Below are 21932 nucleotides of genomic sequence, written 5' to 3' on the forward strand. Positions count from 1 at the left end.
TTGGTGCCCCAACAGTTCCGCATCTAACTGCCACCCTGGTCTCTGTACCATCCCCTTCTCCAGTACCATATCCACCCAATGCGGAGCATGATCTGATACTGCAATTGCCGAATACTTCGACCCTTTAACCCCAGCCAGCAGCGCCTTCCCCACCATGAAAAAGTCAATCCGCGAGTAGAGTACACCTTATGGACTGCTGAGAAAAACGAGTGCTCCTGTTCCCTCGGGGGCAGAAACCTCCAAGTGTCCACCCCTCCCATTTCCACCATTAGCCCAGCCAGCACTTGCCCCCCCCCCCCCCCCCCCCCCCCCCACCTCCCCGGACGGGACCAGTGAACTCGGCCATTACCTGTCCAATTTTGGCTCCTGCACCAAGTTCCAGTCCACCCCCACTATCAATTCCTGTGTGTCCAAGTCAGGAATGGCCCCAAACACCTTCCTCGCGAATCCTACATCGTCCTAATTGGGACCGTATACACTTACCAGTGCCACTAACCTCCCCTCCAGCGCCCCTGTTACAATCACATACCCCATGATCTGCAACCACCTTCTCCATCTGGAACCGTACCTTTTTGCTGACTATTACCGCTACCCCTTGAGCTCTTCCTTCAAATCCAGAATAAAACACCTGACTAACCCAGCCCTTTTTAAGTCTCACCTGGTCCTTCACCCCCAGGTGAGTCTCAAGCAGCATTGCGACATCGGCCTTCAAACTTTTAAGGTGCGCAAACGCCCATTACCTCTTGGCTGGGTCTCCAATCCCCCCCACGTTCCACGTGACTATCCTAACTGGGGGTCTCTCAACCCTCCCTTCTTATCCACCATCATCATACCACCGGGCCCTGTCCCATGAGCCTGATCTGCTCCTTTCCACTATTAACATCAAACCCCCGCCCAGAATCCCCCCCTGCACTTCTCCTCGAACACATCTCACCCAGTATCGATCGGCCCCCACCCCCCACACTTGCTCGCCTTGTAGGCCCATCGAAACCTGCTAACCAGGCTCCAATGTCCGCAGGAGCAAGTGCTGCTTAAGTGCTGCTCGACTTTGTTAGCGGGGTGGGGGGGGGGGGGGGGGGCTGGTGAGCACGGTCCCGGTGAATCGCTGGCGAGCCTTCAGTTGCCGTGAGAAGCTTGTGCAGCCTTGTATAGTGGACTAATTAATGTTGAAAAGAGTTGCCGGCCTAACTGGGCCGAGCGCCGGGAAGCCTGCGCAGTTCCCAATGGCTACCACACTGAGAAATCTTTCTGGAGAATTGCGTCCAAAGTCTGCTTTTGGGTGTGTTTGTCGGGTTGTTGCTCAGTGGCTGCAGTGCCGAGAATCACACCATTATTCAACAGCTTTTGCCATTATTTTAGACCTCGGGGAGCTCCTCCCCGCCAAGGCCACATTTTAGTTGATTTCCTGCTGGTGAACTGATCTCGCAGATTAGGCTCTTTCTGAATGGCAGCCCCAATTCCGCCCCCTCCCTGCTTTATTTACGTCCCCTTCACACCCGCAACCTTGTTGGGGCCCCTGGAACCCCCATCACCCCCTCGAATGGCAAGGTCTCGCCAGGCCTGACTCCTCGCAGTGCCAACCTCACACCTGGGCACCCTGGTACTGCCAGCCTGGTACCCTGGGAGTGCACCTATTGCCAAGGTGCCAGGTGGACCTGCCTTGTCCTTGACTGAAGGGGCTGGCTAGTGGCCTGCGAGACCCCCCCCCCCCCCCCCCCCCCCCCCCCCCGAGGTGCCAGGTCCATGTTTGAGGAAACCAGGGCTAAATGGCACCCTGGCAAGATCTTGCGGGCTCAAATGTTGACTCTTGGGTGTCAGGTGAATTAGATATTTGAATGAGCCTAATGGCGCAATCCAGATCACGCCAGGCGGAGCAAGTTGGTTGACTCGCGGTCAACCTGGCGCTCAGCGTGGAGGTTGTGTGAGGTTGAGCCCGATTTAGGGCTCTCTCATGATTCATCTGCTGTTCCCGGATCCGCCTGGGCGCAATGCAGTTGCCGAATCGCGTCCGTTAACTATTTCTTTCTCGCTTTCCTGTGATGGGGATGTGCTGTGTCGTTGCACCTCACGTGGCTTCTCCAAAACACAGCACAATAGGCACTTTTATCCAAATTCAGCCCAGAAAATCGGATTCATTCGTTCCCTTACCTACAAAGACAGAGATGCAGCAGCTCGAGAGGCTGCAGGGATGTCAAAAATGGCAGAAAAGGGCAGTGAGCGATCGGTCAGCAGACCCACAAGGCGAGAAGTCCCTGGTCACCCCCTAGAGAGGGAGACCGGTGTTCCGGACAGCGGACTCCCCTCTCCCACCTGGAGATGGTTGGAAGACGTTCCTAATTAAGGAACTGACCACAATGAAAGATGAGATCAAGGCGGAGATCCAAATGGCGGTCAGGGCGGCGGTTGCGGAGGTGCTGGTCTCCATGGGAATGAGGCCGGAGGCCCAGGGGAGAATGATCCAAGAACTCGAAAAAGCATCGACAGACCAGAGTGACTGGATCGTCGCCTTGGAGGCTGAGATAAAGAGGTTGGTGGTGACCCAAGGGAGCATGAAAGGGAAAGTCGAGGACCAAGAGAACCGGTCCAGGCGACAAAACATTCGAATAATGGGCCTGCCAGAGGGGATTGAGGATAGAGACACAACCGACTATCTGACCCAAATGCTGGGCAACTTGGTTGGAAGGGACAGCTCCCCAAGCCTCCGGCAATCGACAGGGTACACAGGTCGCTCCAACCAAAGCCCAAGGCCCGGTAGCAGTTGTGGACGATAATAGACAAGCTGCACAGGTACCGGGAGAGGATCCTGCGTTGGCTCAGCAGAAGTTGGGAAGGACACAGAATAAGGGTGTATCAGGAGATTGGCGGACCTGGCAAAGCGCAGGGCCACGTTCAACCATGGAAAGCCGGCCCTGTACAAAAACAATGTTAAATTTGAGATGTTATTCCAAGCCAGGCTCTGGGTAGCAGAATAAAGAACCATCATTTTCCCACCTGGCAGAGGCCGTACGAACGGACCGGACAAAAGGTGAAAGAGGAGGAAGATACAAAGACAAAGTGATGGACATTGCAAATTTTGGTGTGGGACAGCATTGCCACGCTAGAGTAGGTGAACTAGCTCATGGGCAGGAAGGGGCGAAGGCTGCAGAGCACAGGGGAGGGTGAGGAGGATACAGATAGGACAGCAACGGAACGGGCATAGGAGAGGGTCAGAGCAACTTCAGGAGGGGGGGGGACACCACACTAACGGGGAAAGCTAGCGCTGGGAAGCATGAGAGAGAGGGGGCCATGGCGCAACTCCCAGCGGGGAGAGAGCACATGGCCGGGAGAAGGGGGGTTGGAAGCACTTGGAAGGGGGTAAAGGCAGGGGCCAAGTAGAAAGCAGGCCACAAGGGGGCAAAGACAGTTATGGACTAAGGGGCACGATACATCATGTTGTGGTCATTTTAAAATCATACTGCAGTCAAACCTCAGGAAGTCTGTCATTCGATGCCCAGGTCAAGCCAGACTTTCCGTCACCGAGAGTATCTACTGTTGCCTTATATGGGAACAGCTTGGGCAGGATTCTCCGCCCCCCCCACCAGGCCGGAGAATCGCCAGGGGGTGGCGTGAATCCTACCCAGACGCCGGATGCCGGTTTTTGCGGTGGGGGCGGGAATCGCGTCGTGCCGGTCGGGGGCTGTTGGAAGTTGTCCCCCCCCAGCGATCCTCCGCTCCGGGATGGGCCGAGTGACCGCCCGTTTTCGGCCAGTCCCGCCAGCGTAAATCAAACAAGACCTTTACCGGCGAGACCTGGTTCTGCGGGCGGCCTGCGGAGCCCTCGGGGGGGCGCGGGGGGATCTGGCTGCAGGGGGGCCCCCCACAGTGGCCTGGCCCACAATTGGGGCCCACCGAACTGCGGACAGGCCTGTGCCGTGGGAGCACTCTTTCCCTCCGCGCCGGCCGCTGTAAACGTTTGCCATGGCCGGCGCGGAGAAGAAACCCCCTGCGCATGTGCTGGGATCACGCCAGCACACGCTGGCGCTCCCGCGCATGCGCCAACTCACGCCGGCCGGCGGAGGACCTTCGCTGCTGGTTGACGCGATGCCAAGCCCTTCCGCCCTGGTTGACGCGATGCCAACCCTGCTGGCGCCAGCCCAGCCCCTGATGGTGCAGAGGATTCCACACCTTCCGGGTGGCCCGATGCCGGAGTGGTTCACGCCACTCCTTGGTGCCCATACAGCCCGCCCCGTCAGGTAGGGAGAATCCTGTCCCTTATGTGCGGCCCACACCACCAGAGATGGGGGGGCGGATACTCCCAGCTCCACGCCGGGCCAGAGAATCCCCACAACTGCGCCATGCCACCCCAACGTCGGCACGTGATTCTCCGCAGAATCGGCGCCATTGGCGCCAGCGCGTTTGGCGCAGCGCCGGTCGCAGGCTGCACTACACGACCGGGCCGCCGATTCTCCGGCCCGAAAAAGGCAGAGTCCCGCCGGCGCCGGCCACATCTGGTCGCAGCTGGCGGGAACTCTGCGCACAGGGTCGGGGGGCTGCCTGTGGGGGTTGGGCTCCGACCCTGGAGGGTCCTCCGATGAGGCCTGGCCCGCGATTGGGGCCCACCAATCAGCGGGCTGGCCGCTGGTTCCCAGGGCCTATTTTCTTCCGCGCCGGCCCCTTAACTCAGGTGCCGTGTTGCGTCGGGGCCGGCGCGTTGAGGGAGGCCACGGCTCATGCGCGGGTTGGTGCCGGTGTCACTGCGCATGTCCTCAACGCCGCCGGCGCCCACCCCGCAGTGCACAGTTCGCGCCGGGATGGGAGGTTGGAGCAGCGTGAACCGCTCCAGCGCCGTGCTGGCCCCCTGTAGGGGCCAGAATCAGTATTCCCAGTGGTCCGTTCACTCCATTGTGAAATGTGATGGCATTTGGACGGCGTGGACACTCTGCCACCGAATGGAAGAATCCCGCCCGGGACACCTGGTGGCCTGTCAAACAGTCATCAACTGGACCATTGACTGCTGGGACCCCCTCCCGAGACCTCATTGGCCGGAAGCCAGAGAAGTTTCTGGAAAAGCGAGTGGAGGGGGGTTGAAAGTAGGCATCTCAGAGACACCAGAGGCAGAAGGAGCAGAGCAAATGGAGAAAGCAAAAGAGCAAGCAGAGCAAGCGGAAGAAGCAAAAGAGCAAGCAGAGCAAGCGGAAGAAGCAAAAGAGCAGAAGAGCAGAAGACAAGTAGAAGAGCAGAAGACAAGCAAAGACTCGAAGCAAAGACTCGAAGCAATGACTCAAAGCAGACTCTGTATGTGAGGTGACCTTGACCAGACCAGAAGCAAGCAAGCAAGAAACAGCCAGTGAGAATCACCTTTGCAAAGAGGAACCAGAGGGACTCAGGGATTGGATCTAAAACTTACCAGACCACCTTTGTGGGTAGTATAGTCGAATCTTGGGCATTTCTTGTATGTATAATGAGTAATTTATGGGTTAACTATATTTAATAAAGTGTGTTGCATTATATCTCTATCCGTCCTTTGGTCTACGCATAAATAAAGACATCAGGGTAAACTTTAACTAATGAGCTGATTGAAGTATCTGAATTGGATATAACAGTGTTTAGCGGTGTCCTAGACGGGGCACCAGTGGTCCTGGTAAACGTGTACATGCCCAACTGGGATGACACAGAATTTATAAAGAAGACCATGGCAGACGCACTGACTGATTATGGCGGCGGGGGGGGGGGGGGGGGGGGGGGTTAATTGTGTATAGGACGCACTGACAGACAGATCAAACCCCAGAACGGGGAAAAAGACAGGCATGGCTAGGGAACTGGAAGCGTTTATGGCAGTGGACCCATGGCGGTTCCTGTACCCAGGTGAGAAGGAATTCCCGTTCTTCTCACCAGTACACAGGGTATATACCCATATCGACTACTTTATAGTGGGGTAGTCGGTGCTTCCAGTAATAGCAAGATTGAAATAAACCACGATTGTAATCTCCGACCCCTACGCTCCACATTAAATGGATGTGAGGTTGGAGAAGGGCCGTGCCCAACACCCCGTATGGAGGTTGGACATGGACCTCTTGGCCAACAAGGTCTTATGCTCGGAAATATCAGAGGCCATAGGTGAGTATGTTACTAATAACCAGAGCAGGGAAGCCTCACCTTCCACGTTCTGGGAGGCACTGAAAGCTGTGATTAGAGGAGGTATTATAGCCTACATAGAGACAGGGAAGGGAGGGCGGCTAGGCAGCAACTGATCAAGTCCATACTGGAGGTCAACAGAAAATATTCTGAAGCCCGACTATAGAGTTGCAGGTGGAAATGAAAAAGCTACAAATGGACTTTAACCTGCTATCCACCAGGAAGGCAGTGCACCAACTCCGCTAGACACGGGGGACCTTTTATAAACATGAAGCGAAGGCTAGCCATATCGCTGATACCCAAAAAAGACAAAGATCCAAAGGAATGCAGATCACACAGACCCATTTCGCTATTCAATGTGGAAGCGAAAATATTCTCAAAAATCCTGGCCAAGAGATTGGAGAACTGTGTACCAGAGAAGGTCGCAGAGGACCAGACGGGCTTTGTTACGGGTAGACAGCTAACTGCGAATATCGGACGGCTGCTGAATCTGATATTGATCCCATCCGGGGAGAGAACACCAGAGATGATCGTCTCCCTGGACGTAGAAAAGGCCTTTGACAGAGTCAAGTGGAAGTACCTCATTGAGGTACAGGAGCTTGGGCTAGGGAAAGGGTTCAGCTCGTAGGCAAAACTCATGTACATATCCCCAAGGCAGGTATTCTGGCCAAAACCACCAGCACTGAGTACTTCCAGCTACACAGAGGCACCAGGCAGGGATGCCCGCTGTCCTTGCTCCTGTTCGCCCTGGCAATTGAGCTGCTGGCAATAGTTCTGCGAGAGGTGAGAGGCTGGAGGGGAGTCCGAGGAGGAGACAAAGAGTACAGAGTCTCACTCTATGCGATGACCTGCTCAGATACATCTCGGACCCGCAATGCGGCATGAAAAAAAATCACAAAACTCCTGGGAGAGTTCGGAGCCTCCTCGGGCTATAAACTCAACTTGGGCGAAAGCAACGTTTTCCCAGTGAGGTGGAGGGAAAGAGCTGGAGGGGCCACCATATAAAATAGCCCAAAACAAATTCCACTACATGGGGATCCAGATTGACCACCACTGGACATGGATGCACAAGTGGAACCTGTGCAGTCTGGCGGAGGAAGTTAAAAAGGACCGACAGAAATGGGGTGCACTCCCACATGATCAAGATGACCGTACTACCAAGGTTCCTCTTCCTCTTTAGATCCATACTGATCTACAACCCTTTTTCCAAGCAATAGGCAAAATGATTATGGTGTTTGTGTGGGTGGGGGAAGAATCCAAGAATTCCCAAAACTACACTGCAAAGGAGAGGAAGCATGGGAGGCTTGGCCCTTTTGAACTTGCAATACTACCACTGGACAACCGCAGCCGAACAAGTGAGGGGTGGGTGAAGGAATCAATGGATGAGGATGGAGGAGTCCCACCTGTACAGGAATGGCCCTCCGAGCCTTCGCCATTCCACCAACAATACTCAACAAGCCCAGTGGTGGTAGTAACGTTGAAAACTTGGAACCAGATGAGGCAGCACATCAGTTTGACCACAGTATCCACCATGGCCCCCGTCTGCAGCAACCACAGGTTTGCACCAGCCATGCTAGGTGCCACCTTCAAAAGGTGGGGACAGGTCGGGGGACAGACTAGCGACCCTCGAGAAGCTGACGTAAAGACTGGAACTACCGAACAAACAGGAATTCTGACATCTGCAATTCAAAAACTTCCTTCGCAAGGAGACAACAAGGTTCGCAGGGGCCCCGACAGACATAATGCTGGAGGAGTTACTGGACGTGGACTGCCTGGGGGAGGGGATCTGCGATGACATATGCGGACAATTGTTAGAAAGGACGGGCTCCCCACTGGATGAAAGAAGGGGAAAATGGGAGGAGGAGCTAGGCATGGGAATAGAGTGGAGACTCTGGAGCAAACAGGGCCAACTCCACCTCTACCTGTGCAAGGCTAAACCTCAGGCGGCACAGAGCACACCTGACCAGAACCTGAATGAGCAGCTTCTTCCCGGAGGTTGAGGATAAATGTGAAACTGCCAGGGAGGTTTGGCCAACCAAACCCACACGTTCTGGGCCTGCTCCAGAATGCCGTTTTCTGGACAGTATTCTTTGAGGTGATGTCCAAGGTTGTGGGAGTGAGGGTGGAGCCATGCCTCAGAATGGCAGTCTTTGGGGTATCAGACCAGCTAGAATCAGACCAGCCTGAGTTGCGAGGAGGGGGGTGATGTGTTATGTACTCTGGGATAACACAGGCTGCAACTGCATGCAGCTTTAACCAATAGATACTCCAGACCTTGAAGTTAGTTCAATCTGATTTATTGAACCAGTAGCACAGTTAGTACAGTTCTCTATGAGTTCGACTCTCTGCTAACCTAAGTGTGGTTACTCTGTCTGAACCAGACTAGCTCTTAGCCATGTGCTGGAGGTGTGATACTGTACATACACCCTGACTCACTCTGTAGATGTTCATCAGTGGAAAGAGGCAGAGTGTGAGTGCCTCGTGCCTTTTATAGTGAGATACCACCCCTGAGTGTCCTGCCTGCTCATTGGTCATGTCGTGTTCTCTGTGTTCATTAGCTGCCTGTCTGTTTCTCATTATCTGCATGTCTGCATGGCTGAGGTGTTTTAATGGCAATTACCTGTTAATTGTTGATGCTGGTTTCTGTTGATGAGAAAAAAGTTGTAAATGTTTGACTTCCTGCTGGAATTTTTCTGGACTTAAAAAACACATTTTTCAATTGGCATTTTTGACAATTTATAGTGTCATTATTTTTTCTTTTAAATTTAGAGTACCTAATTATTTTTTTTCCAATTAAGGCGCAATTTAGCATGGCCAATTCACCTAACCTGCACATCTTTGGGTTGTGGGGGTGAAGCTCACACAGACACGAGGAGAATGTACAGACTCCACATGGACAGTGACCCAGGGCCGGGATTCGAACTCGGGTCCTCAGCGCCGTGAGGCAGCAATGCTACCCACCGTGCTGCTCCATAGTGTCATAATGTATACATGTACCTGGCATATCATATACTTCAGACATTGCACTGCAAACACTTCAAACCTTTCTCTTTTTATTTATAAATTTAGAGAACCCAATTATTTATTTTTCCAATTAAGGGGTAATTTAGCATGGCCAATCCACCTAACCAGCACATCTTTAGGTTGTGGGGTGATATCCACGCAGATATGGGGAGATTGCACAAACTCCACACAGACAGTGATCCGGGGTGGGATTCGAACCCAGGTCCTCAGCACCGCAGTCCCAGTGCTATCCAGTGCACCACATGCCGCCCTTTCAAACCTTTCTCAACTTACACATTCCTTTCAAATAAACACAAGATAATAAGCGTCAGGGTCAAAACTATTGCCAATAGATTTAATTATTCTAAACAAATAGATATAATAAAAATGAACATTGCATAAATAGACTATGGGGTTGAAAATGAAATTCTTGTAATTGGATTTATTGCAAGTGACAAAGAATACATCAAAATGTATTTGTTCTATTAAAATAACTGCAACACTGTGAAGGGCAACTGTTTGAAAATAAAGTGTACATTGATTATAACTGACATTTTTTCTAGTCAGGAACAAAAAATTGATTTAAAATGATTTAATTTCAATTTTCTGTATTTTTCATGAAATTGATCATCAAACCACACACGGCTTTGAGCCTACAGGTCATTGTAGTAAGATTTCTTATTACAATGGGGCAAAATTTACAAAACACAGAGAAAGCTAAACAAAAATACATCAAACCTGAAAACAAAATGCAACAAACCGCAGTGCCAACCGGGGCCACCATGTACCACAGTGGACCTGGTTGGGCACAGAGAGAATGCACCATGATAACATATCAGCCTTTCATCCCCTGCAGACATTGGATATTGGAGTTCAACCAGCAATGGTGGCCTTCCTGCTAGTCACCACAGTCCTGGGGGATGCCCTACGGCTGTACGAGCTGGCGCTGCTTGAGGAGCAGGAAGCTGCAGCAGCAGAGCGCACCGTAGAGGAACAGGAGGCAGCTGCCCAGGATGGAGAGCTGGCTGCCCAACAGGGCGAAGAGGAGGCCAAGGCTGTGCCGCAAGAGGCCTCATATGTAGCGGCAGTGCCTGTCATTTGAGGACACGTTGGACCAGACATCCTGTCGAAGACTCCAGCTAAGCATAGGGATGGTGCGACATATCTGCCAGATGATGGCACACCTGGCACCGCTGGGGTATGGGAGAGGACACTCGTTCCCGATGGCCATCAAGATAATGGTCGCTCTGAGCTTTTACGCGACGGAGACCTTTTATGGGGGCGAGTGGAGACCTGTCCGGGATCTCACAGACCTCGGTGCACAGGTGCATCTGTGGCATCACAGAGGCCCTATATGCCCAGGCGCCACAATACATCCAGTTCATCCACCAGGATGTCCGGGCAGCAGGGTTCACCGTCATGAACGGGATTCCCTGGGTCCAAGGGGTGATCGACGGGATGCATAGCCCCCCACAAACACCTGCAGATGACAGGCTGCTCTACCCAAACCGAAAGGGGTTCCATTCGATCAATGTGCAGCTGATTTGTGACCATCAGCTGCGCATCAGTCACCTCTGCGCCAGGTACCCGGGCAGTGTGCACAATATTTTGTACAGGTCAACACAAATATAGACCAGTCATTAAAACACTTCTGGGTGTCTCCCAGGCCATTGGAAATACCAGGTGGTCGGGGACAAGGCAGGATAGAACCCAGGCACTCCCCCTGGCACCTGGGGACCTTGGCAGTGCCACCTGAACACACTGGCAGTGCCACCCTGGCAGCCCAGCAGTACCACCCAGGCATTGCCTGGGAGCCCAAGTGCCAGGTTGACACTGTGAGGGGTCAGGCCCGGGAGGGGGTGGTGGGCTTGCCAGGTAGAGGGTGGGGGAGGGGGGGGATCTTGCGTCCTCCCCAAGGTTGGAGGAGTGATAGGAAGTCAAAAGAGCAGAGCAGGGGCCTGAAAGTGGTGGAAGATTGAGGGTGCTGACAAAATGGCACCCAATCTGGGAGAAGCCTTTCTTCTTGACAAGAATCCCTCTAAATGTGGCGTTGGTGGGGAGAATCGCCCTGAGGCCAAAACAGCTGGCAAAATGCCGTATCCTTAGATTGGGACCCCTGGTTCTGGACTTCCTGCAATCTGGAACATACTTCCTGCATCTACCCTGTCTAGTCCTCTCAGAATTTTTTGGTTTCCATGAGATCCTCCCTCATTCATCTAAATTCCAGCAAATATAATGCTAACCGACTCAATCTTTCCTCATTGTCAGTCCCGTCATCCCAAGAATCAGTCTGTTTGACCGTTACTGCACTCCGTCTAGAGTAAGAACATCCTTCCTCAGATAAGGAGACCAAAGCTGCACACAATATTCCAGGTGAGGCCTGACCAAGGCCCTGTCCAATTGCAGCAGGACATCCCTGGTCCTATTCTTGAATCTTCTGGCAATGAAGGCCAGCATACCATTTGCCTTTTTTACCGCCTGCTGAACCTGCATGCTTACTTTCAGCGACAGGTGTACAAGGACACCCAGGTCTCGTTGCACAATCTCCTCTCTCAGTCAGATAATAATCTGCCTTCATGTTTTTGCCACCAAAGTGGATAACCCTATATTTATCCTCATTTTACTGCAACTGCCATGCATTTGCCCACTCACTCAAATTGCCCAAATCACATTGAAGCAGCTCTGCATTCTCTTCATAGCTCGTCCACTCACCCAGCCTTGTGTCAACTGAAAATTTGGAGATATTACATGTTGTTCCCTCATCTAAATCATTAATATATATTGTGAATAGCTGGGATTCCAGCACTGATCTCTGTGGCATCACACTAGTCACTGCCTGCCATTTGGAAACAGGCTCGTTATTCCTGTCTGCTAACCAGATTTTTAATCCATTTTTAAATTGTTATTGTTATTTTATTCATGGGACATGGATGTCACTAGCTAGGTTGGCTCGGCCAGCATTCATTGCCCATCCCTAATTGCCCTTGAAGGGACAGATAAAAGTCAACAACATTGCTATGGATCTGGACTCACTAGTAGGCCAGACCAGGTAAGGGCATTAGTGAACCAGATGGGTTTTTTCTGACATTCAACATTGTCATTGTTAGACTTTTAATTACAGATTTTTATCAAATTAAAATTTCACAACCTGCACTGGTAAGATTTAATTCAGTACTTCAGAGCATTACTCTGGGATTACTGGTCTGGTTACAATACCAGTATGCCGCCACTTCCTCGCAATATTCTACCCCCAATAACCATACGTTTTAATTTTACATGTTATCTCTTAAATGGGATTTTATCAAAAGCCTTCTGAAAGTCATAAACTTTATCCACCTGCACCCCCTTGTCAACTCTACTAGTTACATCCTCAAAGAATTCCAGTAGATTTGTCATGCATGATTACCCTTTTGTAAATCCATGCTGACTTGTCCGATCCTACCACTGTTTTCTAAGCGCTCTGCTATTAAATTAGAATTAGAATTAGAACAGTACAGCACAGAACAGGCCCTTCGGCCCTCAATGTTGTGCCGAGCAATGATCACCCTACTCAAGCCCACGTATCCACCCTATACCAGTAACCCAACAACCCCATTAACATTATTTTTTTAGGACACTAAGGGCAATTTAGCCTGGCCAATCCACCTAACCCGCACATCTTTGGACTGTGGGAGGAAACCGGAGCACCCGGAGGAAACCCACGCACACACGGGGAGGACGTGCAGACTCCACACAGACAGTGACCCAGCCGGGAATCGAACCTGGGACCCTGGAGCTGTGAAGCATTGATGCTAACCACCATGCTACCGTGCTCCCCAAATCTTTTATAATGAATTCTAGCATTTTCCCCACTACCGACATCAGGCTTACTGATCTATCATAGAATCGTAGAATCCCTACAGTGCAGAAGGAGGCCACTTGGCCCATCGAGTCTGCACCAACCATTCGAAAGATCACCCTAAACAGGCTCAATCCTCACCCTATCCCTGTAACCCCACCTAACCTTTGGACACCTAGGGACAATTTAGCATAGCCAATCCACCTAACCTGCACATCTTTGGACTGTGGGAGGAAACTGGAGCGCCTGGAAGAAACCCACACAGACATACAGCTAATCCTCAAACTCCACACAGTCTATAATTCACAGTCGGTAAAGGTCTACAATTCCTTATTTCTTTCTATATCCCTGTTTAAATAGTGAGGTTACGTTAGTTATCCTCCAATCTGTAGAAGCTGTTCCAGAGTCTATAGAATCTTGGGAGATGAGCACCAATGAATCCACTATTTATAAGGCCTCCTCCTTAAGTACTCTGGGGTGTATATTATCAGGCCCTGGGGATTTATTGGCCTTCAATCCAATCAATTTCTCCAACATCGTATCCCTACTAATACTGATTTCTTTCTTTCCTCCCTCTCACTAAACCTTTTGTTTCCCAGCATTTCTGGTATATTATTTGTGTCCTCCCTTTGTGAAGACAGAATCAAAATACATACATAGTTGGTCAGCAATTTCTTTGCTCCTCATTATAAATTCCAGTCTTTTTCTCTTCATATACCTCTAGAAATGTTTAGTCAGTTTTTATGCTCCCTGCAAGTTTACCCTTGTCCTCTATTTTCCCCTTCGTAATCAATCCCTTTGTTCTCTTTTGCTGAATTCTAAACTGCTCCAAATCTTCAGGTCTGCTGTTTTTAGAACATAGAACTGTGCAGCACAGTACAGGCCCTTCGGCCCACGATGTTGTGCCGAACTAGTCTGAAACTAAGATCAAATCAACCTACTCCCAATTATTCTAGTGCACTTCATATGCCTATCCAATAACTGCTTGAAAGTTCCTAAAGTGTCCGACTCCACAACCAGTCACGTCTCATCCTCCTTCGCTCCAATGAGAAAAGCCTTAGCTTCCTCAACCTTTCCTCATAAGACCTACCCTCCAAACCAGGCAGCATCCTGGTAAATCTCCTTTGCACCCTTTCCAATGCTTCCACATCCTTCCTATAATGAGGTGACCAGAACTGCACACAATACTCCAAATGTGGTCTAACCAAGATCTTGTACAGTTGCAGCATAACCTCACGGCTTTTAAACTCAATTCCCCTGTTAATAAATGCTAACACACTATAGGCTTTCTTCATGACTCTATCCACTTGGGTGGCAACTTTCAGAGATCTATGGGCATGAACTCCGAGATCTCTCTGCTCCTCCACATTCTTCAGAACCCTGCCGTTATCCCTGTAATCCGCATTCAAATTTGCCCTCCCAAAATGAATCACCTCGCACTTATCAGGGTTAAACTCCATCTGCCACTTTTCAGCCCAGCTCTGCATCCTATCAATGTCTCTTTGCAGCTTACAACAGCCTTCCACATTATCCACTACTCCACCAATCTTGGTATCAGCAAATTTACTAACCCAACCTTCAACTCCATCATCCAAGTCATTGATAAAAATCACAAATAGCAGAGGGCCCAGCACTGTTCCTGTGGTACACCGCTGGTGACTGGGCTCCAGGATGAAAATTTACCATCTGCCACCACCTTCTGTCCTCTATGTGATATCCAGTTACTGATCCAATTGGCCAAATTTCCCTGTGTCATGCCTCCTTACTTTCTGCATGAGCCGACCACGGGCACCTCATCAAACGCCTTACTAAAATCCATGTATATGACATCAACTGCTCTACCTTCATCTAGGTACTTAGTTACCTCCTCAAAGAATACAAACAAACTTGTGAGGCAAGACTTACCCCTCACAAATCCGTGCTGACTATCCTGGATTAAGCTGTATCTTTCCAAATGATCATAAATCCTATCCCTCAGGATCCTTTCCAATAATTTACCTATGACCACAGTGAGACTAACCGGCCTATAATTCCAGGGTTATACCTATTCCCTTTCTTGAACAAGGGGACGGGACAACATTCGCCTCTCTTCAGTCTTCTGGCACTATTCCTGTAGACAGTGAGGACATAAAGATCAAAGCCAAAGGCTCTGCAATCTCATCCCTCACCTCCCAAAGAATCCTAGGATATATCCCATCAGGCCCAGGGGACTTATCTATCCTCAGGCTGGCATCATCACGAAGCATGCGCTACCTTTCTCAACGATGGTGAAACAACTCCCAATTCTGAGCATTGATCCGGATGATGAGTGGTGTGCCACACTTACGGTTAACAAGGCCCACATACGTTTCAAGCTGGACACCGACGCTTCAGCAAACCTCATTTCAACATCTGACCTCAACACCATCCGTGTCAAACCAATCATTCTTCCAACGGCCTGCCAGCTCCTCGACTACAATGGCAATGCCATTGCTGCCAGTGGCTCATGCCAGCTTGCGGTGTCAAATAGGTCATTAAAAGCTACGCTGCGATTTGAAATCGTAGGAACCAACAGAGCTTCCCTGCTCGGTGCTCAGGCCTGCAAACTCCTGAACCTGGTGCAGCGAGTTCACACCATTTCGTCTGCACAGGCAACAGCCTCGCCAGATGATAACTTTAAGGCTCAACTCGATGACATCATAGCGCAATACCATAGCGAAGGTATGGGCACACTCCCATACCAATACAAAATCCTATTGAAGCCAAATGCCACGCCTGTGGTTCACGCACCGCGTCGGGTGCCGGCACCCCTCAAGGACCGCCTCAAGCAGCAGCTGCAAGACCTCCAGGACCAGGGCATCATTTCAAAGGTCACAGAATCCACGGACTGGGTCAGCTCCATGGTTTGCGTCAAGAAGCTGTCAGGGGAACTACCAATCTGTATCGACCCCAAAGATTTGAACCGCAACATCATGAGGGAACACTACCCAATACCTAAACGAGAAGAGATAACCAGTGAGATGGCTCATGCCAAATTCTTCACGAAGCTGGACTCCTCCAAGGGGTGTTGGCAAATACAGCTGGACGCATCCAGTCGGAAGCTGTGCACATTTAATACCCCGTTCGGTTGCTACTGTTACAACCGAATGCCCTTTGGCATCATTTCCGCCTCAGAGGTGTTCTACCGCATAATGGAACAAATGATGGAGGGCATCGAGGGGGTGCGAGTGTATGTCGATGATGTCATTATCTGGTCCACAACTCCTCAAGAACACGTCGATCGCCTCAAGCGGGTGTTCCACAGGATCCACGAGCATGGCCTCCGATCAACGCCATGAAGACCCCGGAGGACAAGAAGGCGGTCCTCCGCTTTCTAGGGATGGTCAACTTCCTTGGGAAGTTCACCCCCAACTTGGCGTCACACACCACAGCCCTCCGCCATCTCGTAAAAAAAACGACAGACTTCCAGTGGCTACCCGCTCATGAGCCAGAGTGGCGTGAGCTCAGGGCGAAACTCACCAGGGCCCCGGTGCTGGCGTTTATCGACCCCGCCAAGGAAAGAAAAATATCCACCGACGCGAGCCAGGATGGTATTGGGGCAGTGCTCTTCCAACTGGATGACTCCTCCTCCTGGGATCCAGTAGCATATGCTTCTAGAGCCATGACGCCCACTGAGCAACGATACGCTCAGATTGAAAAAGAATGCCTGGGCCTCCTTACAGGGATCGACAAGTTCCATGATTATGTGTATGGCCTCCCCAAATTCAGGGTCGAGACGGACCACAGGCCATTGGTTCACATCATCCAAACAGACCTCAATGACATGACGCCACGGTTACAACGCATCCTCCTCAAGCTCCGCCGCTACGATTTCGACCTGGTGTACACCCCAGGCAAAGAGCTCATTGTTGCCGATGCACTCTCCAGATCCATCACCATACCGTGTGAGCAGACTGACTTTGTCTGTCAGATAGACGCACAGGTGCAATTCTGTGCCTCCCACTTTCCGGCCACTGATGAGAGGGTCGTGCAAATTCGTGAGGAGACGGCCAGGGATCCTTTGCTCCAGTGGGTCATGCGGCACCTCACGGATGGTTGGCAAAAGGGACAGTGTCCCCAGTTTTATAATGTCAAGGATGATCCAACGGTGGTAGACGCCATCCTTATGAAGCTGGACAGAATTGTGATCCCACAGAGCATGCAAAATTTGGTCCTCGGCCAAATCCATGAGGGTCGCCTGGGGGTCGAAAAGTGCCGCCGTCGAGCCCGAGAGGCAGTATACTGGCCAGACAGAGCCAAGATGTCGCCAACACGGTCCTCAATTGCCAACGTGTCAAAGATTCCAGACGGCTCAGTCTAAAGAGACTCTATAGCCGCATGAAATGCTGACCTCTCCATGGTCAAAAGTTGGTGTTGACCTGTTCTATGCCAAGGGGCGTGACTATGTCCTCCTAGTAGACTACTTTTCCAATGACCCCAAAGTGGTCAAACTGTCTGACCTCACGTCAGCAAAGGTAATCAAGGCATGCAAGGAAACTTTTGCCCGGCATGGAATCCCTCTCACGGTGATGAGTGACAACGGCCCCTGTTTCTTCAGCCAGGAGTGGTCAGATTGTGCCCGGCTGTACAACTTTCGGCACGTCACATCCAGCCCCCACTACCCCCAGTCGAATGGGAAGGCCGAAAAAGGGTCTACATCGTTAAAAGACTATTGTGCAAAGCTGCTGACTCGGGTTCTGATTTTAACCTGGTGCTGTTAGCCTATAGAGCGACCCCTCTGTCCACTGGGCTGTCCCCAGCGCAGCTCCTCATGAACCGCACACTGCGAACGGCGGTGCCGGCTATCCACGTTCCGGACCTTGACATCTTTCCGGTCATACAGAGGATGCAGCAGTCTCGGGCCCAATGCCAGTCGGCGTACGCACCCATGCCACAGATCTCCCCGACCTGGTCCCTGCTGACCGAGTTTGTGTTCAGCTGCCTGACGGTGGCTGATCCACCACAGCTGTGATGGTCAAGCACGTGGCCCCTAAATCGTTCCTCGTTCGCATGCCTGACAACAGGTGGGCACTGCGTAGACTTCCACGCCCGCCACCCGACCGTGATGTCCCACCTCGCACACTGCTTCCTCAGGACGCGCCCTTCCATGAGGGCACTGATCTGCCAGTTCTTCTACCGACCTCTACAACCACCGCATTGGAGGCAGTTCTGCCCATTCAAGTGCAGGTGGCCCCTGACCCACCCTTGAGGCGGTCAACCAGAAATCATCGCCCACCACAGAGACTGAATTTATAGACTGAATGTTGCATTACCTTGTTATCTCATCGTTTACACATCTGTGCATATCGGTTTTTTTTCTCATGTTTTATCTGCCTTCTATCTGCACTAGACACCTTCCCACGTTAGCATATTCTGTATATAGTTAGGTTCCTGTACATATATTCATTATTTATTGACCTGAACACACATTTTCTTTTAAAAAGAAAAGGGGGGGGAGATGTCATAATATACATCCAGGTATATGATGGAGTGCAGACAGGCAGTGATTGACACACAGGATGACCAGTGAGCACACAGAACACAGCAGCCAATCACCAGACAGGACACGACCACTATAAAGCCAGAGGGCACTAGTTTTCCCGCACTCTCGGGATCCAGCCTCTGAGACAGTCAGAGCTCGTGAGCAGCAACTAGTTCAAACACCATGTGGTAGTCAGTAAGTGTGGTCAGGTTAGCCCCAGGTCTCCAGTCAAGTCAGCATAGAGTCAACCCACAGTTAAGCATGTATTATAGTTAGTTGATCAATAAAATCGTGTTGCATTTCTTCAAGTGTTGGAAGCCTATGTCTCTACACTGCATCAAACGCAGTCCACGTAGACTCAGCTTACCCAACACATCAGCGAACTCGGACCGCGGAGGCAGACATAAAAATTAGACCCCGCCCCCCCCCATCGGCTTGCGTCCGAGCATCAGACCGTGCAGATCTAACCCCCAGCCGCCTATAAGCCCCCCCCCCAGCCAGGTGTCTGATCCCTGCGCCCCCCAGCAGGGTGGCCATGGACTGAAACCGCAGCCACCACGCCAGCATCTCGACCGGCAATAGGTAGTTAGTTCCAAGCCATCGGGAAGTCGGCCGGTCGGGAGCGGAGGATTGCTGGGCGAGCCTCTGTCAATGGGCCCCCAGCCATGTGGCATACTCCGCGATCACGATCGATGAACCAGCGTGAGCACTTGCTGGGGAGGCTGATGAATGATGGGAGGCCATTGGATATTGGGTGGCTCTTGTTAACTGTATAGAAATAGGTCTTAAGTGGTGATAATTGGTTTCTCGCCATGCTACGGCGAGATCCTGATTTTGCCGAGGGAAGCGAGTGGTTGCAGCGCAAACTATTTGGCGCCTGGTGCAGTTCACGTTTTTGGCCTCTCCCGCTATTTGCCGGCCTCGTTTCACTCGAGTGAGAATGCATCGAGGCCAGAGAATCGCACCCAGAGTTTTATGATTGAGCTTTCCTGCATTCGTTAACCTGTAAATTAATCTAATCCAGTGTTTTTTTGCCTATTTGCATTATTTGTTTATTTATCACTCCCACCTTTCAGGGGAACCAAGGGAACATGGGAGCACACTATTTGTTCTCCAACGTACTATGTACTATCTTAGGGGGAAATGTATTAATGCTCGCTACATAATCCTCATATAAAAGCACAGTATTTGGTCATAAATATTGGTTTTATGGAAACCATTCTTTTCCTGCGGAACACGAGACAAGCATTTTGGAAAAGCCCCAACAATAACTATTTCTTTTCACCCATCTCCTGGCCTATCTCCTATCAATCAATCTCTTAATTATGCATGAAGTTACCATTGACCTCAATTTCAGCTAATAATCCCTCACACAGAAACTTGTCCTGAAGTCCAGGAGTTTAATGTATATTGATCTTTTCTTATCTACCATCTCAGTGATTTGATTAGAGAATTCTATTAAGTTAAATACAAACTAGAAGCCATCAATATCAGTTAGTTACCAAGAAGTCAAATGGAGAATTCAAAAGGATTTGATACAGAAAGTGTTGAGAATGTGGAACTCTGTACCAAAGGAAATGGTTTGCGTGAATAGTATAGATGCTCTGAAGGCAAAGTTAACTAAGCATATGGTGCAGAAACATGTAGAAGGTTTGTGTTAAATGAGGAAGGATGAGAAGCATCAATTGAAGCATCAACGCCGCCATGGACTGACTGGATGAAATGGCCTTGTTTCTTTGCCATATTTTCAGTGTAAAACAAATCCCCACAATATGCCAACTCGCTTTTGATGAAAGGTGAACTCGATCTGAAACATTAATTCTGTTTTCCTCCATAGATGTTCAGCAGGATTCTCCATTCCTGAGGCTAAATGTTGATGCAGGGGCAGAATTTGTTAACAACAGCAAAACTAGAGCAGCATTTGCACTGTCCCCACCTCCGCCAGCCCAGGGATTCGATGGGACCGTGCGATGGAATAGCCAGCTCGTGTGGAGGGATCACCCAGGTGGACGGTGGACAGTGCTACTATAGGCAGGAGTCAGACATTGTCAAACAATGCGAAGTACCGAGCTCATCGCAGAGCGGGTTGTCATCGTCCTCCATCCCATGGACCAGACTGTTACTGTCAACCCAGGGCCATGCATGTATCACGGAGGGGATTGCAGGCAGGGTTGGGAGGGAGTTGGTCAGCAGGGGGTGGCGGCGGATGGGTAGGGGTGGGATGCGGTGTCAATCCCACCTCATTGTCAATAGACCTGGAGGCGATTAGAGCGTCCCGTGCGCGTTAGCCCTGGCGCACACGATGTGCGGCCTCTCGTACCCCATGTCCTGCCCATTATCATCCTCCCCCACATCCTCCTCATCAGATGTGGACTAGTGGTCATCAGCCTCCTCCAGCATGTTGTCCCTCTGCTGTGCGATGTTGTGGAGGACACAGCAGGCCGCCACGATACAGACGGACCTCCCAGCGTCATTCCAGAGGGGCCTCCAGTATGCACTGGGGTGGCAAGCCCAGCACCCCCGGGCTCTTCCCCTGTGAGCAAAGGTGGCTACTCACCTCCTCGGCTCCCCACAGAAGCTCTTCAAAAGGAGTACGAATTGGCACCCTCATTAGCACTTGCTGGAGAGGCATGATGATAATTAGTTTCTAGCCACGCTACGGTGAGATCCCAATTTTGCCTACAGGAGCGGGCCGGTTGCATTGTAAACTGTTTGGCACCTGGTCCGGTTCTCATTTTTGGCCTCTCTTGCTATTCACTGACCTGGTTTTGCTTGAGTGACAGCGTAATGAGGCCGGAGAATTGCACCCATAGTGTCTGCCTGGTTATAGGCCGGGATTCTCTGGTATCTGGCAAGGAGGGCTGCACAGGCGCTGGAGAGGTTGGCGCCGGACCAACCGGCGCCAAAGGGCCACCGGCAGCTGGCGCGAGTCGGCGCATGTCCATAATTTTTACAACAAACCGCGAACTTCTCTTTGAAGTTTAGATAGCCTTTGCAAGGGATAAATAATAATCTTCAAACAATGTTTAAAGTTTGTCATTGTGATTGGCACAACATACATTTGGGAGACTCCAGTAACTTCTGAAGAAATGGAGGTGTTCTTTAATGTTCCTCAGATATTGGATAAGTTTGAAATCTTCCAGCAAGGCTGAATATCACTCAGCAGCATATTGACAGCAAGGCTGCATATCACTCAGCAGCATATTGACAGCAAGGCTGCATATCACTCTCTCAGCAGCATATTGACAGCAAGGCTGCATATCACTCTTAGCAGCATATTGACAGCAAGGCTGCATATCACTCTCTCAGCAGCATATTGACAGCAAGGCTGCATATCACTCTCTCAGCAGCATATTGACAGCAAGGCTGCATATCACTCAGCAGCATATTGACAGCAAGGCTGCATATCACTCTCACAGCAGCATGTTGACAGCAAGGCTGCATATCACTCAGCAGCATATTGACAGCAAGGCTGCA

The sequence above is a fragment of the Scyliorhinus canicula genome, chromosome 14 (assembly GCF_902713615.1).
Source record: "Scyliorhinus canicula chromosome 14, sScyCan1.1, whole genome shotgun sequence".
In the NCBI taxonomy this organism is placed as follows: domain Eukaryota; kingdom Metazoa; phylum Chordata; class Chondrichthyes; order Carcharhiniformes; family Scyliorhinidae; genus Scyliorhinus; species Scyliorhinus canicula.